Genomic DNA, 20058 nt, shown 5'->3' with positions numbered 1-20058 from the left:
CACAACACAAACATAGGTTTATTTTATAATGCTTCTGAATGAATGTTAACATTACAGAGTACAAGTCCTGTAAGGGTTCAAGGGCTCAAACAAGGAGAATTTTCATGCAAACAAAAATTACTTAAAATGCAATCGCACTGTTTGTTCAGCACCATTTTTACTCCAGTTGATTAGCAAGCTGTCAAAACACAATAATTTGTATTAATGCCAAACAGTTACTTAATTTTCTGTTTTCAGGCATGTGCAGTCTTTAAAGATGGCAATAATAATGGATTAAATTATATGCAGTACAGGAGGAAAAATGCTTTGATTTAACAAGTTATGCATACACATATTTGATGTTCAGACAAAATTTCAGAATTCATTCACCCACATGGCCAGTTATCAAAAGACCATTGTCAACAGGTGTAAATTAGCAAAAGCCTCCAGATAGCAGGAATCAAGCATATGGCGTGAAAGCCAAGGGGAAGGAAGAAACAAGTCTAACATTCACAATTCTCTGATGGCTTAAATAGTTCAGAGATGTTAGCTATGATTTGAAGGACTTTATGAAGCTGAAACATGTTGTGTACACTCTAGTAACTCTAGTAGGTTGGATATTAGGAAGAATTTCCTCACAGAAAGAGCAGTGATGCAGTGGCACAGCTGCCCAGGGAGCTGGTGGAGGATGTTCCAGGGTGGGTGGGAGGTGTTCCAGAACCCTGGGGATGCAGCACTGAAGTGGGCATGGTGGGGTGGGCTGGGGCTGGGGTTCTCAGTGGTCTTTTCCAATCTTATTGATTGTATGATTCCAGGATTATTTAACTCATCCCTGATTATGGGTAATGTGCTTTCTCTTTCAATGATAACGTATGTTCTAAGACATAAAAGCTAGTAAAAAATCAGCTAACCACTGATTACACTTAAAAATCAATGACCCATTATGAGTTTTCTACTGATAACAATACAGATACGACAGGTTGAGAAATTACAGAAATGTTCCTTCGAAGTTCAACTAGAACAATTATGATCACTCACAAAGGCATATTCTTTCTTTGAGTCTCAGAGATTAGCTTCAGACTTACTTTGACCAACTCCTATCGTAACAAACAAAAATACAGAAGTGATGACTCAGAATGTTTCAGGTGCTCAAGTGAGTCACGCCAACTGGGAGCCTAGCCTGCTCCTGGAGACCTTGGATAGAGACAGGCATCTCCTGAGTATCATTCAGTTCAAAGAAGACAGAAAGTCACCCTTCTAATTGCATTTTCCATGGACTACAGAGACAGCTATAGCTATTAAATTTGGGTTCTTCAGCTAGGGTTGTTAGAGTTAGGGTGGTATGATTAGGTCACGGTTGGACTCGATGATCTTTAAGGTCTTTTCCAACCTGACTGATTCTGTGATTAAACTAGGCTGGTGAGAAAGTACTGAAGGATCAATCTTGAATCTGTCCCCAGATTTTGCAGAAAGAACATTCAAGAATTCTTACTTTCTGCAGTTCTTTATTCCTCACATCCAATGCTAGAGTTGTACATACCTCTTGACTCTTTCTTCATATTGCTTTATCCACGAGGACATTTTAGAAGCATTCAGAATTAGACTGATGCTACAATCTACACAGATGAACGTTCCTATGTTCACTATACATGCTTCCTAAGAGGAGGATGGGGTTGCCTGGACCCTAGGCAGGTGGAGTGCCAAATATCTCCTCAGTTTTCAGTGGACATGAGATGCCCCTGGTGGAATTGACTGGATCACACTGTGGTGACACTGGAGATTTACAGGCAAGTAGTCACTAGTCAACAGATTAAGAGTACAAAACATCAGTGAGAGAAAGCCTAACATGGAATTAGATGACTGAATTCTGCCCAAGTTTCTCTGACTGACAGTTTTGTGCCTGAGATAAAGCAAGTAAATGCTGATAAGGTCCACTGTCTTGAGAAAAAAAAAAAAAAAAAATCATTATTAAAGAAAATCTTGTGACTTTCTCTGTGTCATAAAAACCCAGAGCCACTCTTCCTTCCCATGACCAGTAGACCAAACCCCACCAGTTTCAGTGACCTAGAACATAAAAACCTTGAAATCATAGAAACATCCGGACTGGAAAAGACCTTCAAGACCATAGAATCATAGAATGGCCTCGATTGATAAGGACAATAATGATCATCTAGTTTCAACCCCCCCTGCTACAGGCAGGACTTAGAATCATAGAATCATAGAATCACAAGGTTGGAAACGACCTACAAGATCATCTAGTCCAACCATCTCCTCATCACCATTGCCACCACCAGCACTAAACCATATCACGCAGCACGTCGTCCAGACGCCTCTTGAACGCTGCCAGGGACAGCGACTCCACCACCTCCCTGTGCAGCCATTCCAGTGCCTGACCATTCTCTGAGAGAAACAGTTCTTCCTTATGTCTAATCTAAACCTCCTCTGATACAACTTGCAGCCATTACCCCATGTGCTGCTCACTGCCTGGGAGAAGAGGCCAAATCCCTCTTCACCACAACCTCCCTTCAGGAAATTGTAGAGTGAGTGTTGACTTCCAACCAGGAGCCTGGCTTTGAATGCTTCCAGGGATGGAGTATCCATAAGATCATCAAGTCCAACCTGAACACGCGTAACTGTTGCTGAAATCTCTAAATGTAGTACTACATGGCCCCATTCTCACAGGAGACTTGGACACACATTACCTTATTGAGACAGCCTGGACATGTCAGCTTTGCTTTGTGGAGAAGAAAATATTTTGGGGCATTCATGAAATCAGAAATTCTGTACCTTTCTTTTTTTCGCATCCGAGACAAATAACTTTGATTTTATAGGGATGATTCCTTGATGATTTTTTTTGAGTAATTCATTCCACTGCAGACACAGTAACCATCATGGACATGTTGCTCAGAAGACTGGAGAGACTGCCTCACCATGACAACCTAATTATGGATCTGTGCTCTGAGCACCTGGGACAGCATCCAATATTCAGCTTTGAGTTCGTACATGGGCCCAACTTCAAATACAAAGTAGAAGTGTTCATTGCTTTCCTATTTCAAGATGTCTGGAAATAATGATAATTAACCATAGTGTCTGCTGACTCTCCTTGATCAATAATTATTGCTTAGGGTTCTCTCACCAATTGTCCTCTCCCACTTCAACTAATTACCTATATCTTCATCACGGTTTCTTCCACTATTTGTTCTCTGCAACCAGTTTATATATGAAATCATTGTGTTCCCCAGCCTCTCAGAAACGGACATTTTATTCTTTTGGTGAATGATTCTCATGATTTCTCAAGTACTCTGACACCTTGTGCAAACAATAAATCCTCACATCCACTAGAACAGATAAAATTGAAGTCATTGTCACAAGAAAACAACCTGCTAGTAAAGGGACATAATTTACAACAATACAACACTCAATTGCTTTCCGTGGAATTAATACATCCAGCAGCTGATGTTTGTTATTCTGATAAAGTGGGGCCATGTTCTACAGAGAAATTGCCACAAGGAGAGGAATATTAAGAATAAAACCCCTTTCAGTGCTCTTCTTCAGAGCACTGATGGTCTGAATCCACATTCAGAGTGCTAAAATTGGGAAATAACCTCAATTAAAGACGTCATGTACTCCTGTAGTACAAATCACAGAATCACAGAATCACAGAATGGTTGGGTTAGAAGGGACATCAAGGATGATGAAGCTCCAACCCCACCTGCCACATGCAGAGCCACCAACCTCCCCATTTCATACCAGCCCAGGCTGCCCAGGGCCCCATCCAACCTGGCCTTGAACACCTCCAGGGATGGACGGGGCATCCACAGCCTCTCTGGGCAGTTGTTCAGCACCTCACCACTCTCAAAGGAAAGAACTTCGCCCTGACATCCAGCATAAATCTCCCCTCCTTCAACTTAAAACCATTACAAAGAAGTTTACTTCCTCTAATTTCTACTATTCCAGTAAAAAATTCAAGATGTTCCAAAACATTAGATAAAACTCAGGGGGAAAAAAGAGTAAAAAGCAGCTGAAAAAAGAACATAAAAGGGAAATAAGCCACCCATACTATAACGTGAAGCCAGCAAAGATAAATTTGATTTTAAACTATTCATTGAGTATTTTGCATAATCCTCAGTACTGGTTAAGTGAGCTCAGCTTTAGTGTTAGATAGCAAGCGGCACTCCTAAGGGAAAGAAAAGAAGGGAAATACTGGGGAACATGCTCTTATGCCCAAAAAAAAGCATAATTTGAACATAATGGGGATAGCAGGAGAGTATTTAAGAATTGAAGATATTTGTCACTTTTTAATTGCTAATTTGTAAAACAAAAAGTATTCTTTAAGTGATGGGTTTTGACTGACTCTTAATTGGAATTTCAAAAGGCATTTAAAGACTTTATGCTTTTGAACTTCAAAAACAAACAGATTCAAATGACAGACTTTAAAGGTTCATTCATCCCTCTAAATAATATTAATCACACAATTCGGGAATAAATGCTAATACTTACTATTCCTTTCCAGCATTCACATCCTTCTTCTCAGAGCATTCCCTTTATATACATATATAAATAGACTATATATATATATATATCTCCTCTGAACAACTCTCTTTGTACACAGCTCAGTGAAGGAATACGTGTTTCCATAGGCAACCCAACCATTAGCACGCTTGTTAAAAAAAGTTTATAAAGCTGAAGTATTCTTATAAAATAATGGCAGCAAAATATTGCTCTGATAAGAGAGATAAGCACCCCATTGTTAAAGATAACCTGTAACAATTCTGAAATATTCACAGAGCTAAACTGAGCAAAATGGAACTGCAGGTGTTTACTTTCTGGTGAGATTAATCGCTTTACAGATTACGTTAATGTATTGACAAACGTCTCCATTGACTGTAACAGGAGTTCATACATTTAGAGATTAATTCATTTGACTGAAGAGAGACATCCAGGATGGGTCACTACCTGACCCATCCCTGCAGACAGCCAAGGTCAGGCTGGATGGGCTCCGAGCACCTGACGAAGCTGCCGGTGCCTCTGCTCATTGCAGAAAGTGGGACCAGATGGCCTTAAAAGGTCCTTTCCAAAAGCAATTGTATAATTCCATGATTCTTCGATTTGAGATGACTTAGGATATTGATGACACCTACATCTGCTGAAGGCTGACCAACGCGACACGGGACTTGAGAGACGTGACACGGGCCCTTCATGAAAGGCCAGGTAGAAGGCCATACCAATACAACTATTTGTATATTTAAGGAGAGAGAAATAAGCCTGTATCTTGCATGCAGACATTACAAAAACGTGAACATTTTTAATCTAGTTGAATCAAACCATACAAAATGAGTTGTGCTTGGAAGCTGCCCATTTCTCTTTGGTGGCTAAAAAAAGTACCTAACATGAGCAGCTCGGTTGCAGAAGTGTGGGTCTGTAATTAAGCCACATAAAACCTAAGCAAAATGACTAATTATAGTTATTCCAGATCTATTCTGGTAATCATGTACTTAGCTTTCAGTACTATTAGATTCTTTATTTCCTGTATTGCATGCAACAGCCACTGCACAGGGGAAAAAAATTAAAAAAAAAATAATAATAATAAAAACAGATTGGAAAACCTGTTTAAAATCACGCAACATTCAAGATGTGTTCCCCTCTAATACAAGAAATTGGAAGATCCTACACAGGGAACCCTTATTCACCCTCGTTCTGCTCCCCTTCCCTGGTATTTCTCCCTATCACATCTTTGAATAGCACTCCATTTCCATGCCCGTTCCCTGATACAAATTCCTATTCATGATTCCATGATGTAAAGTGGGCACAGGCGGTGCATTTGCATCAGAAGGGCATTCCTGATCCAAATTAAAACCTAATAAGACCCACCCGTGCTGTACTAATTAAAGTCTATTAAGTTGTGAGCTCCATAGATGTTAACAGAGACTGAAGCTTCAGGGACTCTCAGCTTTCCATTTAGAGAAACTCACAGTGGGTGTATTGTTTATAAAGTCTGGCTGGTTTTCCTATTTTCTCTACAACGCATATGCATCCATGGCATTTTTATTCCATCCTTTCTTTATTCCTGTGTCCTTTACCTTTGTGTCCCTCTTCTCTGGGCACCCAGCGCTTGCACAGCCTGACTTCAGCTGACAGCCCATGACCTTTGGTTGCTGCCAGCTTTACCTACCAGCATTATCTCTTCCTACCTTCCCAGCAGCCCAATCGGGCATCCAAAGAAGACACTTTTTGTCTAATTCTGAGAAATGAATGCCTTATTTCCATGACATGCCAAGGTTTTTTTGGCCCACAGCCTGCAAGCTCTCCACCCACACTCTGAGCAGCAGATTAAGAAGCGGTTTCGTCAGGCTGATAGCAGTGCTTCACTGCAGAAGATGAATGCAAAGGATAGGGATCCTGCTCCTCCTTCTGTTTGAAGGATTTGAGAAAGTATGCTTCTGCTAATAGGGATAAATTTCATATTTTAATGTACTCTCAGAAAAATAAAAGGTGCTGCTGTGATGAGGGAACAAAAAAGCAGCACGCCCTGGAAACTTCTCCCCTAAGCCCAGCTCACCATAGGGAGGAGGACAGAGAGACCTGAGAGCAGCATTTCAGTACCTGAAGTGGGGCTGCAGGAAAGAAGGGGACTGACACGTCAATGGGATCTGTTGGGTTAGGACAAGAGAAAATGGCTTTAAACTAAAATAGGGGAGATTTAAACTGGATGTAAGGAAAAAGTTTTTTACAATAAGAGCAGTGAGGCACTGGCACAGGTTGCACAGAGAGCTGGCGGGTGCCCAGTCCCTGCAGACAGCCAAGGTCAGGCTGGATGGGCTCTGAGCATCTGATGGAGCTGTGGGTGTCCCTGCTCAGTGCAGGGAGTGGGACCAGATGACCTATAACAGTCCCTTCCAACTCCAACTCTGTGATTCTATCTACCCAAAGCTCAGGAGCACACCGAACAGGAGTGCAGCCTGTGCCAGCATACGCTCTGAAGCCCTGGAAGCAGCGATGCTGCCAGCTGCTCAAACCCAGCCAAAAGGAGCTGGGGCACAGGCTGCTCCTCTCCACGGAGGCAGCAGAGGACAGCCAGCCGCACATCCTGCCACTCGTCCCACTGCTCGCCGGGAGCTGACGGCACAGCTGCCAAAGCCCTTGGCCAGTCTAGAATTTGGCCCGAAGTCTGAACACGATTTATTTAGTTACCTCTATAAAATCTGGAGAAACCTAGCAAATGCTCAGCTGCTTTGAACTGACTTTTTTTTTTTTTTCCCCGGTTGGAAGGAATAAATTGAACCTCAGCAAGCCTGATAGTGTCAGGACAAGGTGGAATGGTTTTAAACTAAAAGAGGTGATTTATATTAGGTTATAGGAAGAAATCCTATACTCAGAGGGCAGTGATGCCCTGGCACTGCTGCCCAGAGCTGTGGGTTCCCCATCCTTGGAGGTGCTCAAGGCCATGGATGGGCCCTGGGCAGCCTGAGCTGGAGGCACCCAGCCCATGGCAGAGGTTGGGGCTGGATGGGCTTTAAGGTCCCTTCCAACCCAACCATTGTACGATTGTATCATTCAAGTCGTGTATCCATATAATAATGTGTATTACATAGATTTCTGCCAAGTTCAAACAGTGTTTGATCAGCCTTTTCTCTTAAAAAACTGTGCAGTGCAGTTGGTACAGCTTTCTGGTTGAAGTACATTCAAGTGCCAATATTTTTAAGCCCTGTGCCAGACAGATATTTGTTTATGCTGTGTGCACCTCAGCTGTGGGGACCATTAATTCTGTGTACTTCTCAGGTTGCAGTGGATACTTTGGCTTCACCTTGAAGGGCCAGAAGAAGACTTGTACACAGCACAGAGCCTACTTACAGTTCTTGTACCCATGGTTAAAACACTTTGTCTTGGATTTATACAACCCTGAAGCACCTGTCTTCCCATAAACTAGGTTTTAGAGTCGTGGAATTATAAAGGATGGAAAAGACTCATACAATGACCAAGTCCAACCACTGACACATCACCACCATGCCGACTGACCGTATCCTCATTGCCACATCTTCACATTGATAACCTCCATTGACACTGTCCCTACCGCCTCCCTGGGCAGCCTGTTTTTCTGTTTGTTCTACACAGGGAAATATTCCAGTTTCTTTGGCTTCACTGTGGTTGAAGACACAGACCCAAAAGGAGCATGGGATCTCAGAATCATATGTAAAAGCAGTCAATACAGCTTTATCAAACAGATTTACATTGCTCGTGTACTTACAAGGGCCAGAAAAGGTGAAACTATCAAAGTTGCATCCCAGTAATCACCAAGATCAAAACGCAGCATGAATTACCTGAAAGTCTTTGCTGTGAAATTTTTCAAATTCCTGTTGAGAATCTGGAAAGAATTTCAGATTCAGACTGAAATGTAATGTCATCTTTTACATAACACTGTAATATGTAGGGCGCTTTGGTGAGCCATCTGGATGCATATAGGATTAATGTTATCAGTCAGGATTTGAAATAAAATTGTATCATTGATGTCTTTAGGGGTTTAACGTGCAGCGAGCGAATATTTGAGCAATCACAAAATATCTGAGACCACTGGAAAACAATCAACTAAGAAATGGTTGTGAGGAATATTAAAAAAAAAAAAAAAAAGCCTGAAATGGAGAACAAGCTCAGCTGAAAGAAATAAAATTTCTGATGACAGATGGCATTAAGCGGATGATCTTCCTAGATAAGCGTTGGCTCTAATGCTACAACAGGGTTGATAAATATGTTGAACAGCTTGCCTGGGGCAAGTCAAACAAAGCCCTCGGCAAGAAATTTAAAATGCAGTTTGCCTAACAGAGCAACTAAAGAGGAATTTCTTGGCTCACCATTTTGCCAAGATGTGTTCTGTTCACGCTGCATGAATTCCCAGAGAAACTGTTGGGTTTGCTTCATTTTCCATAGGAGAAGCAGAAGCCTCATGTTCATTCAAATTACCAAATGGCCAGGCAATTCAGTGCTGCCAGTATGGTGGCTGCTGACATTCAAAGAGCGCGTGGGCGCGTGCGTGTGCATGTATGTGTGTTTGTATAAAACCTGCACAACACATTATTGTAAGAGGAAAAGGAGAACATCATAATAGAAAGGGAGTATTTTACTGTCAACAGAAAAACTGCCATGTTCTCAGTAAGAAAAATACGCATAACGTGTCGTAAGTAAGACTTTACAAAGACCCTATAAGGCAACAGCACTCCAGCTGGGAAAAGGGCTAGATAGAGAGCCAGAAAGCGGTTCTTAAAATGTATTTATGCAACCCATCATAAAAGCACTTTACAAGTTAGCAATAATATGAAATCAACAAGATTTTAAGAAATTTGAAGCCAATATCAAGGATAGCAACAGGACATAAACCATGGCTACCATGAACTTCACAGTTATAACAGGAGAGGTTTCAGATATTCCTGTTCAAATGCAGTTTTGATCTTAACCAGCAGAGAGCAGGGAAATACACATCTCAGTGTACTAAAATGCTCTCAAAGATGGCCTTATTCACTGCCTTAGTATTCTTTCCCCATGCAATAAACTGGAATAGTTAAGCCAAGTTGCTCTCTGGTGAGTCCAGATAGTAAGAAAATTCCATCATCACAATCCTCTGCTGGAAAACTTTTTTCTAATTTCCAGAAACTGGAAGATATGGACCATCCATAAACCATTTGTATACTCATCCAAAAGGTTGGCATCACAAGCTGGGTAGGGAATATGTGAAAGCAGCACTGGCCAAACTTCCTGACCTTTGAGAGAACCTTTCAGGAAGCTCATCTCAGGTCTAAATAATCAGAACTAGCAGTGTAAATTGCTTCTAAAGGTGAATAGGATGAGAAGTAGATCTTGAGAGAGTGAAGAAATAGAAGTGCTTCTGTGGCTCTGCCCTTTTCTGCATTGCTGGACTACCAGCCGTGTTCCTCATGGCTGTTCTGAAACTGTTTGTTGTACATCAATCACACTCAGCATTCCCTTAATTCTTAATTAGGAGAGAAAGGTTAAAAGGAGTTGGCAGATGTGCAGGATTTGTTGCCACAAATATATACAATTCATAGGCTCTACTTCACAGCTCCCAAAAGGGCACAGTGTGGGAATGTGCCATAGAAGGAAGCCTGGCAGCAGCCATTTGGATCTGGGGAACCATACTTCCTCTCTCCTCTAGAAAGCAAATACTTCAATACTAATTCTCATGCATTTAGCTCCTTTCATCAAAAGACATCAAAGCATTTTGCACACAATAATTAAGCCTCGCATGAACCATAATTTATGAATTATTACTTCAAGTACTCTCCAACTGAGGTATGAGGGGTCCCAAAGCAAAGCAAAGAATCCCTTTTGGAAAAATACCAAAGGATCCCAACTAACAGGTCTTTGTTTCAAATAATTCTTTTTCATGTTATGACTGCTGTTGATAGAAACACTACTTGATAAACTGATGTTTTTCTACCTTTTTCTTGTCTTATTTCTGTTGATTTATATTCCTCTGTAAAGCTTGTTTTAGATAAAATATAGCAACTTTCATCTAATCCGTCATTCAGTGGTAGAATATACCTGAAACATAACATAAGCATGGGAAATAAGACAAAATGAGGAGCTACCTCCAAATGTACAGAAAATGTGTCTGAGCATTATGATAGCTTTAACAAGTTGAGCCAAGTGGTGATCTTGGTATTTGTTAGGCTGTGGCTGCCAAGATGAGGCATGGGGCAAAAGAATGGGGGAATGGGGGTTGGACTCGATCTCTGGAGGTTCCTTCCAACCCCTACAATTTTGTGATTCTGAATAATAATTATATAATAGAAGATTCATCAAAAAAAGCAGTTCAGTGTCTCACTCCTGAAGTGAGACTCATTCCATCGTGTGAAAAGCTATCTTGCTCTTTGATTTTCATTCATGAAATGGAACTATTTCTGTTCTCTTGGCGCTGTAATGGACATTGATTCCATTCTATTTAGATGTGCAGATCTGGCAAAAATGGGATGAGAAGAAAGTTGTATGAATGCAAGCTCAAGTTCAGACCATAACAGACCTCTCCAAGGCTCGTTTCTACCATTCGTGTCATTGCTGCTTTCAACACCACAAATGCAGAACAAGCCAGCAACCTCTCCAGAAGCTTTCTGACAGAGCCATTCCATAAACATGAAGGAGCACTGTCACAAACTGTAGAGTTCAGGCCTCTGGAAACTAAACCAGTAAATACGTGTTTCTTTAATGCTCTTCAATGGGGATTTGGGAATACAACTGAGTGACGGCTCATGGATGGGAACAACTGGGCATCACTTTCACTCAAACTGAATCACATATAAAGCAATATTGCACAAAAATGTGTAAGATCTGCAGAAAAGACGTGCTATTCATAGAGTAACAGCAGGCAGTCCTAAATGCAAAGTATCTAAATTAGCACTGCAATTCTTCCAGATCTAATTGATTAAAGGGAAGTCTTAAAGGGAAGTATTGTAGCGACCCATTGTTTCTTGGTCACAAAGGCAATATTTGAAGTGTCCAAGAACAGAAAGAAATTTGTGATAGGTAAAAAAATAACGGGGTTTATGGCCAAAATTCTGACTGCATTGACTATTTACTCTTCTAAATATCACTGACAAAATAAATCAGTCTCAATACAAGCACATTAATACGAGCATCTAGCATTAAATGTGCAGGTTGGTGGCACTGCCTGTGGCAGGGGGTTGGAGATTCATGATACCTGAGGTCCCTTCCAACCCAAGCCATTCAGTGGTTCTGTGAAGTGTGATGTATATGCATCATAAGCCATTTGCACAGCTCTGATGTTCCCAAAAATGGAACAAAATCTTCATCTGAATTAACAGAAAAGAATATCCAAGGATAGAGTTAATAAGTGATGCCAGCTTGTGCACAGATGAATTCACTCTAACTACTTTTCTATCTACTTTGAAGGAGGGAGTAGTTTATTAATATATTACCTTTCAAAAGTCTGTTAGGGACTAAAGGAACCCCGGGCACAATAATATGTGAAGGAGATTGAGGTAGAGCTACATGGTCCTATCATCAACCTGATTATTTGCTTCACTGCCAAGCATCACATCTTTAGTTCAGCCATTGATTTGAGGCTTTCAAATCATTTTGTGATCTTCCTTTGCTCTATGCATTCCAGCACTTCGCACTGGAGATTCATTTTAGATCATCCTCGGTCATTTGACACACTTTAGCGCTCTGCTACTCAAGTAGAACTCAATGTACACATAAAATAAGAGATGTCATCAGGGCTGCGTAATCCATTTGATTCTCTTGGAACTGTATCTTTCATATAAACTCATCTCTGCAATAATAGAGAAGTCTTAGCCTTGTCTTGTGAAAATCTCTGTAATCTCTCAGCAACCTTAGGGAGTTTGAAATACACAGAGGCAAAACAAAATATATTCTGCTATAATAAAAGCAAAGCACAACAAACATCTTGTTACGGGCTAAATAAGAATCACTTTCAGAGCTATAATGCAGAAAATAATAACTTGTTTACAAAGTCTGTTCACTGCAAGGAATAGAAATCTTGATGTTTCTTTCTCTCTTTGATAACTATTGCTAAGTTAAATTAACTGCCACAGACACATTCAAAAAAAGCCATGTCATATTACTTATTTTATCTATATCCCTAGACTTTAAATAACAACAGAAAGCTGTAGGCACCCTGACAATTATTTAAACTTACAATCTATAATTGCTCAGGAGAAAAAATAATTACATCCAAATAACAAGGCAGTTCAACAAACAGCCCTTTATTCCTCCTTTCTCCAACTCCATAGAAACATACCCTTAACCCTTTTCCAATAGAAGCCCGAACTAATAAATGTCTTCTGAGTGTACCTCAAAGATCATCAGAATTAATCTATTTTGAACCACGGCTGTTCTTAATGGTAATACAGAATTTCCAGGAGTTATTTTCTCATCCCTTAGAGGCCACTAAAATTTTGGTACGTTCTCACTTGCAAAAGAGAATACTTCTTTCCTATACCTTCCACAAAAGACAATTACTCAAAAAAGTACCAGAGAAGATTGTTATAGCAAAACTAATTTATATCCAGAGGAACAGACAGAGGCCAAATAGATACGTGGTTAGTCATTCATCATTTATGCACTACTTGACATGCACTCATTGCCAAAAAACATGGTGTGCCATTGCTGAAAATAAAGTAACTATCAAAGATGCTGAGGCAGTGTCTACACTGCACAGATGGCTTGGGAAAGGAATTGCCATCAGGAAGAGGGAGTCCTTGACCTGTTCTTGGCCTAACTCAAAAGAGAGAGGATTAAGGTTGGATATAACAAGGTTTTTTTACAATAATAGGGGTGAGGCATTGACATGGGTTGCACAGAGAGGCATTGGTGCCCCAATCCCTGCAGACAGCCAAGGTCAGGCTAGATGAGGCTCTGAGCACTGATGGAGCTGTGGGTGCCCCTGTTCAGCGCAGGGAGTGGGACCACATGACCTATAATGGTCCCTTCCAACTCAAACCATTCTATGATACACTATTTGTTAAAAAGTTAAACCATGATAGCTGCCAGCAGCCAACCAAGGTGGAGGTATCCATCTTTATCATGAAGCGCGACACGGCCATTTTAGAGCAACTCTATGAATAAGTGAAGACAGGTTTACTTCTGTGTGCAGTACAATTTTGCTATTTCTTCACAGGTTTCAAATCAAGTATTTAAAATAAAAGCCAGTTTGCAATGAAATGTGCAGCACCTATGACTTAAGTGGTACACGATGGACAAACCTGAGACGCAGCAGCACAAACAGTGAAGCAGAAGTCAATGAGCTCATACAAATCAGAGATCTCTGCACAAACTCATGCTGGATAACTGCAGCTACCCAGCCAGGCTTGGATAACTTGGTACCACAGCACAGGCACAGACAACATCAGGGTCCATGCCAAGCCAGACATGCATCCAGAAGGAGCTGCTGCCTATTTCACAGCACCCTTTGTGCAATCAGTCATTTTGCCTCCTCTGGGGAAAACCAGGAAACACTGTATTTTCTGGCTTTTTCTTGTTTCTCTTGGTATACAACTTCAGAGTACTGAGGTTGTGAGGTTACTAGAATGAATCTCATTTAAGAAAACTTCAAAACCTTACTAGCAGAAAAGAACCATGTGCATCCATTTATTCTCATCACAAATATTTCTCAACAGGGAGCTAATGACAGCTGTGGACTGCATCTGCATGGTTTTCAACACTGTTTTCAACGACGATTCCTGTACTTTCCAAACAGCAAACAGGTTCTCACTATGAGACTCCTTACAGACTTAATTAATTAATAATGGAAAGACAGGTGATGTGATATGATAGGTAATGTTGCACACATGTGATGTACGTGACCTGTGGCACACAGTGCATGATATACCAGGGATACATCTTACCCCAGTCTCCAGCAGTGGACAACTACAGGAACTCAGGGAGGATAAGGAAAGGATGAATACACTCAATAGTCTCCACTACCAGCACTGCTGTTCTGGTTTTTGACATTTGCAGGATTCCCTGTGCTTCCTGTGGTTCCAATGCCTCTCGTTGGATTTATCTTCCAACTATTTCTCCTGTGTTCACTTCAACGTGAGAAACCTTTTATATACAGAAAATCCTTTGGCACAGAGATTCACTCTTCTATCTTATTCCATCTTCTCTGATTCATCTCAAAGCTGTTCCTGCATCCATCTTTAACAGCCCCTGCTTCTTATAAGGGAAGATGTTCTGCAAAATCAACTCTCTTTTACATTCCCCATAATTACAATCATTTTGCAGGTCTCCCTCACATGCCACATCTATCTTTTCTTGACACAGAGCAGTCCTAGTTTACCCAGTTGGTTCCTTGTATGCTCCCGACTTTCAACCACTCTTTTTTTTTTTCTGTTTCATTCTCTTTTCCTCTTTCATTTTCCAATATGCATTGACAAGGAAAAGAATTACATACATACTAAGCATCAGCATTATCATCCTCCATGAAGTGGCATTCACAGAAGGAATCTGGGGACAAAAACCATCAGTGGATGGAGTCCCCAGCATCAGTCCCAGACTCGCAGCAGGCTGCAGCCAGAGAGAATACAACCGGTTGAGATCTGAAAGACTCTCCTAGTTTCAGATCTCACTTCTGGAAGCTTCGGCACACGCTCCAAAACATTTTGGATCCATAATGTCAGTACCATGAATTAGAGGAAAATTATTTGTATACAATCAATAAGTCTGTTGAAGTAATTGTACTGCCCAAGGCTACAAATATCTTTGCTTTCCTCTCGGGTTTGGTCTACAAGCATTGTGAAACATAAATAACCATAGCCTGTAACAAACAACTGGAGGGGACTGAGATGAGTTTTTAAGTGAGGCAACTGTCAATATTTAAACTCAAGATTAAAAAATTATCCTATAAAGACATCTTACAAAAATATAAATTTTGGTCCTGTCGCATGCACAGAGGGATTGGTGACCTTTTCACAAGTCTATAAGTGAAAGTTAAAAAAAGGATGTAGAAGACATTAGCCAGGACAAGGAAACTCATAGGAAAAGCTTCCAGCTCTATGCAGTTTCCTTTATGTGAAAAGGTTCTGTTCTTCACAGATGCCAGATTCCCATTCTACAGACAGCTCCAGCTGGATATGTCTAAAGCTCAGAGATGGAAAACATAGTGAGAACCCTTGTTCTAGAACCACACAAAACAAATTTCACCTGTGACATGAAGGCACAACTTGGGTTATGTCTGTGTGTGCTCATTTTTCAATTTGGGAGCTTGTTTCAAACCTCAGGACAGGAGAGTGGTGCTTCTTCAGTGTAACATCAAAGTGCATTATGTGCATAGGAGCACATAAGGACACTTGATGGCACAAGATCTGGTAGGACAGCACTAGGGGGGCAGTACAGAGTAGAAGAAACAAAACTTCATTCTGCTTCTCAGGGTGATGTGTGATACTCAGGGTGACCTATTCCAAGAAGCACGTGTATCTAGTGGCAAGCTACAAAGAGGAAAAGGATCTGGGGGTGATTGTCAACAGCTGGCTGAACATGAGCCAACAGTTTGCCCCTGGTGGCCATATCCACAAGAAGGTCAATGGCTTCCTGGCTTGTATCAGAAATAGTGCAGCCACAGGAGGTAATTATCCCCCCGTACTCAGCACTGGTGATGCTGCACCTCAAGTACTGTGTTCAGGTTTGGGCCCCTCACTGCAACAAAGACATTGAGGCACTGGAACACATCCAGAGAAGGGCAGTTAAAGTGTGAGTGGTCTGGAGCACAAAGTGTTATGGAGGGTAGCTGAAGGAACTGGGATGGGTCAGCCTGGAGCAGAGGAGCACAGGCGTGACCTCATCACTCCCTCCAATGCCCTGAAATGAGGTTGTGGTGAGGTGGGAATCAGCCTCTGCTCCCAGTAACGTAACAAGAGGTGGTGGCCTCAAGTTGCACCAGCGCAGGTTCAGGTTGGATATTAGGAAATATTTCTTCTCATGAAGAGCAGTGCTGCAGTGGCACAGCTGCCCAGAGAGGTGATGGGGTCACCAAACCTGGAGGGGTTCCAGAACCGTGGGGATGTGGCACTGAGGGATGTGGGCAGCGGGCATGGGTTGGGGTTGGAGCTAAGGATCTTAGAGGTGTTTTCTAACCCTAATGGCTCTATGATTCTAAGAGAGCCTGGAGACAAAGCAGTACACATAAGAGAAGGACCAGAATTTGCAGTGAATTTCTGCAGTGGACTACAAATAACTGCTACTTTCCATGGCCAAACAGCAACTACACAATGATTTGAAGAGGGATCGTGCTAGCTACTAAAAACCAAGTCCTACATCTAAAATATGCCCTAATCTTTACCATAGTAGCACACTCGTATTATCACAGAATCACGGAATCACAGAATCACAGAATGGTTGGGTTGGAAGGGACCTCCAACTCCCCCCCACCACACGCAGGGCCACCACCCTTCACGTTTCATAGCAGCCCAGGCTGCCCAGGGCCCCATCCAACCTGGCCTTGAACACCTCCAGGGATGGACGGGGCATCCACAGCCTCTCTGGGCAGCTGTTCCAGCACCTCACCGCTCTCATAGGAAAGAACTTTGCCTCGACATCAACATAAATCTTCCCTCCTTCAACTTAAAGCAATTGAAATTCTCTTTTTCTGTCACAGAGGATTCTGAGTACAGCCATTCTAACGCTTAAAATCCTAAACATGTCCTCTCTTGGCTTATCAGATGCATTTCACTGAATTGCACTGAGTGACTCCTAACCTGCTGTGCAGATGGACTGTATGTAGGTACTGTCAAGAGCTTGTCTGGAGCCTTGGGTCACACCGAAACAAAAATTAGACACCAGAGATGGTGTCAATAGCATGGGAGAGAGAAAGGTTGCTTCACATCCTAGAAAAATGAGTCAATAAGAGCCTCATGACCGTAGGCCTCAGTCAACAGCAAGGCTCCATGTTATACCTTTGGGTACATGGAAAGACACCTTGCCCCTTTCTGCAACTCTGCATCTTTAGACAGTGTACCTAATTACAAATCCATTTCAACATTTCACTCCAGTTACATCCTTTTGACTTGAATGCGTGACTGCTTCTACATAATTCATAATGTGATTCTCAATAATTTTCAGTCAAGGTTCAAGCAGAAATGTGTCACACTAGGATTATATTATTTATAAGCACAGTGTTGGATTTAAGCCAATGACACACCAATAAATTTTATCTCAAAGCCTGACATATTGCATGCTGTTTTTCCTGGCTCACAAACAAATAACTACGGCTGTTTCAAAATTACTTACAGTTCAACTCAAATCAGATTTTTTTTGTGATTAGTGCATCTTATCTTATTTGAAAAACTGCTCGTATTAATTCTTTCTTTTTAGATGTTTGTGTGTTTTGGAGAGGGGTTGTTTTCATACTTTGTTTTGTGGTTGTTTTATTTTTTTTTATGGCATGCATCCTGCACAGAGAGCAAAGCCAGTTGGTATTCTAATAGGAAAATACGAAACGAGACTCTGTTTGACCCTTTAAGCAGTGGATTTTTCTCTTCTGAAGACAGCAGACTTTTGCATGTTGTCCAGAATAATCAGGCAGCCAGTACTAGCCAGCACAGTCTGTCATTGAAAGTAATCTTAGTAATGTGGTCATTATCCTAAATACAGTGGTAAATTCATATCTAAAGGAGGGCTATAAGGAAGAAGGGAACCCTCTTTAGCAGGCTTTGTTGGGAAAGGACAAGGGGGAATGGCTTCAAGCTCAAAGAGAAGAGATTTAGATTGGCTATAAGGGCAGTGAGGCACTGGCACAGGTTGCACAGAGTGGTGGTGGTGCCCCATCCCTGCAGACAGCCAAGGTCAGGCTGGATGGGCTGTGAGCACTGATGGAGCTGTGGGTGTCCCTGCTCAGTGCAGGCAGTGGGACCAGATGACCTATAATGGTCCATTCCAACTCAAACCATTCTATGGTTCTATGATAATGTGGCAGACAAATACCGAGATAAGGGACTCGGGGGGAAATACTCAAGAAGCAATTCTTCTTCGCTAACATCCAAAACTGTAAATAAAAGCTTCTGTGCTTAAGTATGCAGACTTAAACTGCATTTCGGTCTGTGCAAATAGGTGTTCTCATATTAGCAAAGGTGTCCCCTGTTATGGTCAGTAGGAAACAAAAGGAACACAAAAATGAAGGCAACTGGTGGCCACCTGAGATGCCTTATGAAGAGGTTCTTTACAAGACTAGTGTAAGAACAGCACTTGCAAAACAGGTTGGCCTGTGTCCTTGGAAGCTGGAGATCCAGAAAGTATATAAAATATATATATAAATATATGTAAAGTGTCACTGTAAACCAACATGTGCAACAGTTTCTGCCTTGCAGATGAGCTTTCCAAGGGCTGTAACAGAAGATCAGACAACTATCCCACCTATAGACACTGATATCTTACATTTACATACAGGCATATTTATCTGCTATAGAATCCCTAAGCTTAAGTATCTAATATCATTTTGGACATCCCTGATATCCAGTTGGATGTTATGGGAAATTTCTTCTCCAAAAGAGCAGTGCTGCAGTGGCACAGCTGCCCAGGGAGGTGGTGGGGTCACCATCTCTGGAGAGGCTCCAGAACCATGGGGATGTGGCACTGAGGGACACAGTGGGCATGGTGGGGTGGGCTGGGGTTGGACTTGAGGATCTTAGTGCTCTTCTTCAACCTTCATGGTTCTCTGATTCTATGATAATTCCTTCTATCTGGCTTTCAGCTACTAGCTCAGAAGAGCACAGATCTCCTGAGACTTGTCGCAATGCCCTGTGGACATCTCAAATGCCCTAAAACACTTCACGTGGCATAAAATATCTGCAACACGTTTATGGAAATGAATGAACTCTCCCTGGTCGAAGCTAGACAGCTTCTGATAGAATACAAAGGGTGATTCATTCCTTCCTAAGGCAGGAACTGTTGTGTTCTGACCTCCAAATGCATCTTCTCTGACCAGGGAGGAATTCTTGAAGACAACTTTGGATTAGAAAGTTTATTGAGATTAATTCCAGGCTGATGACCTGTAAAGATTCCAGTTGATTCCCCTGAGCTTCGGAGTGTTTCTAAGCAAGAATTTCAAAAAACATGTGAAGGTTTTTCTATCTCAGATTTTAAGCAAGATACTTTTTTTAGATCACCAATAACCTGATTATGGTTTCATAAAGGGAAAAAAGCTCCTAAAAGTCAGAAAAATGACACTAAATTTTCCCATGCCAAGTAACCCTATACGTAACGCTTTCCTTCTGTCTTTCTTTCTTTCATGTAGAACCCTAATTGCCCTGTCTCATTATCCCCAGTTCTAAAACTGTCGGTCTGTGACGTACTGCTAGGAGGATAAATCCACTACAATTGGTAAGTTGAGCTGAAAATACTTAGTGAATGGCAGAGGATGTCTACAATTACCAAAACAACACAGTGTTACACCTCCAAAAACCTCCTCAGATGTTTTTTTCTCTGCTGTTGTAACTACAGACAATTAGCATCACATTTTTCATGGCTGAATAGAGCGAAACATTGTGATTCTGTACGTTTTATGTCACGTCACTATGCTCTATGCTTTATGAACAGGAA

The 20058-nt window shown here is 41.5% G+C and overlaps 1 protein-coding gene across 1 annotated transcript in view; it reads right to left on the bottom strand.

Annotated features, from left to right (window-relative positions):
• MSRA (methionine sulfoxide reductase A) overlaps nt 1-20058 on the bottom strand; it is a gene marked incomplete at both ends in the record, with an annotated part of 265675 nt that overhangs the window by 144013 nt on the left and 101604 nt on the right. The window lies entirely within an intron of this gene.

The sequence above is a fragment of the Tetrao urogallus genome (genome assembly GCF_951394365.1).
Source record: "Tetrao urogallus genome assembly, chromosome: 2".
Taxonomy (NCBI): Eukaryota; Metazoa; Chordata; class Aves; order Galliformes; family Phasianidae; genus Tetrao; species Tetrao urogallus.
The sequence above is the reverse complement of the archived record's forward strand: the minus strand, read 5'-3'. Positions and strand labels throughout refer to the sequence as shown.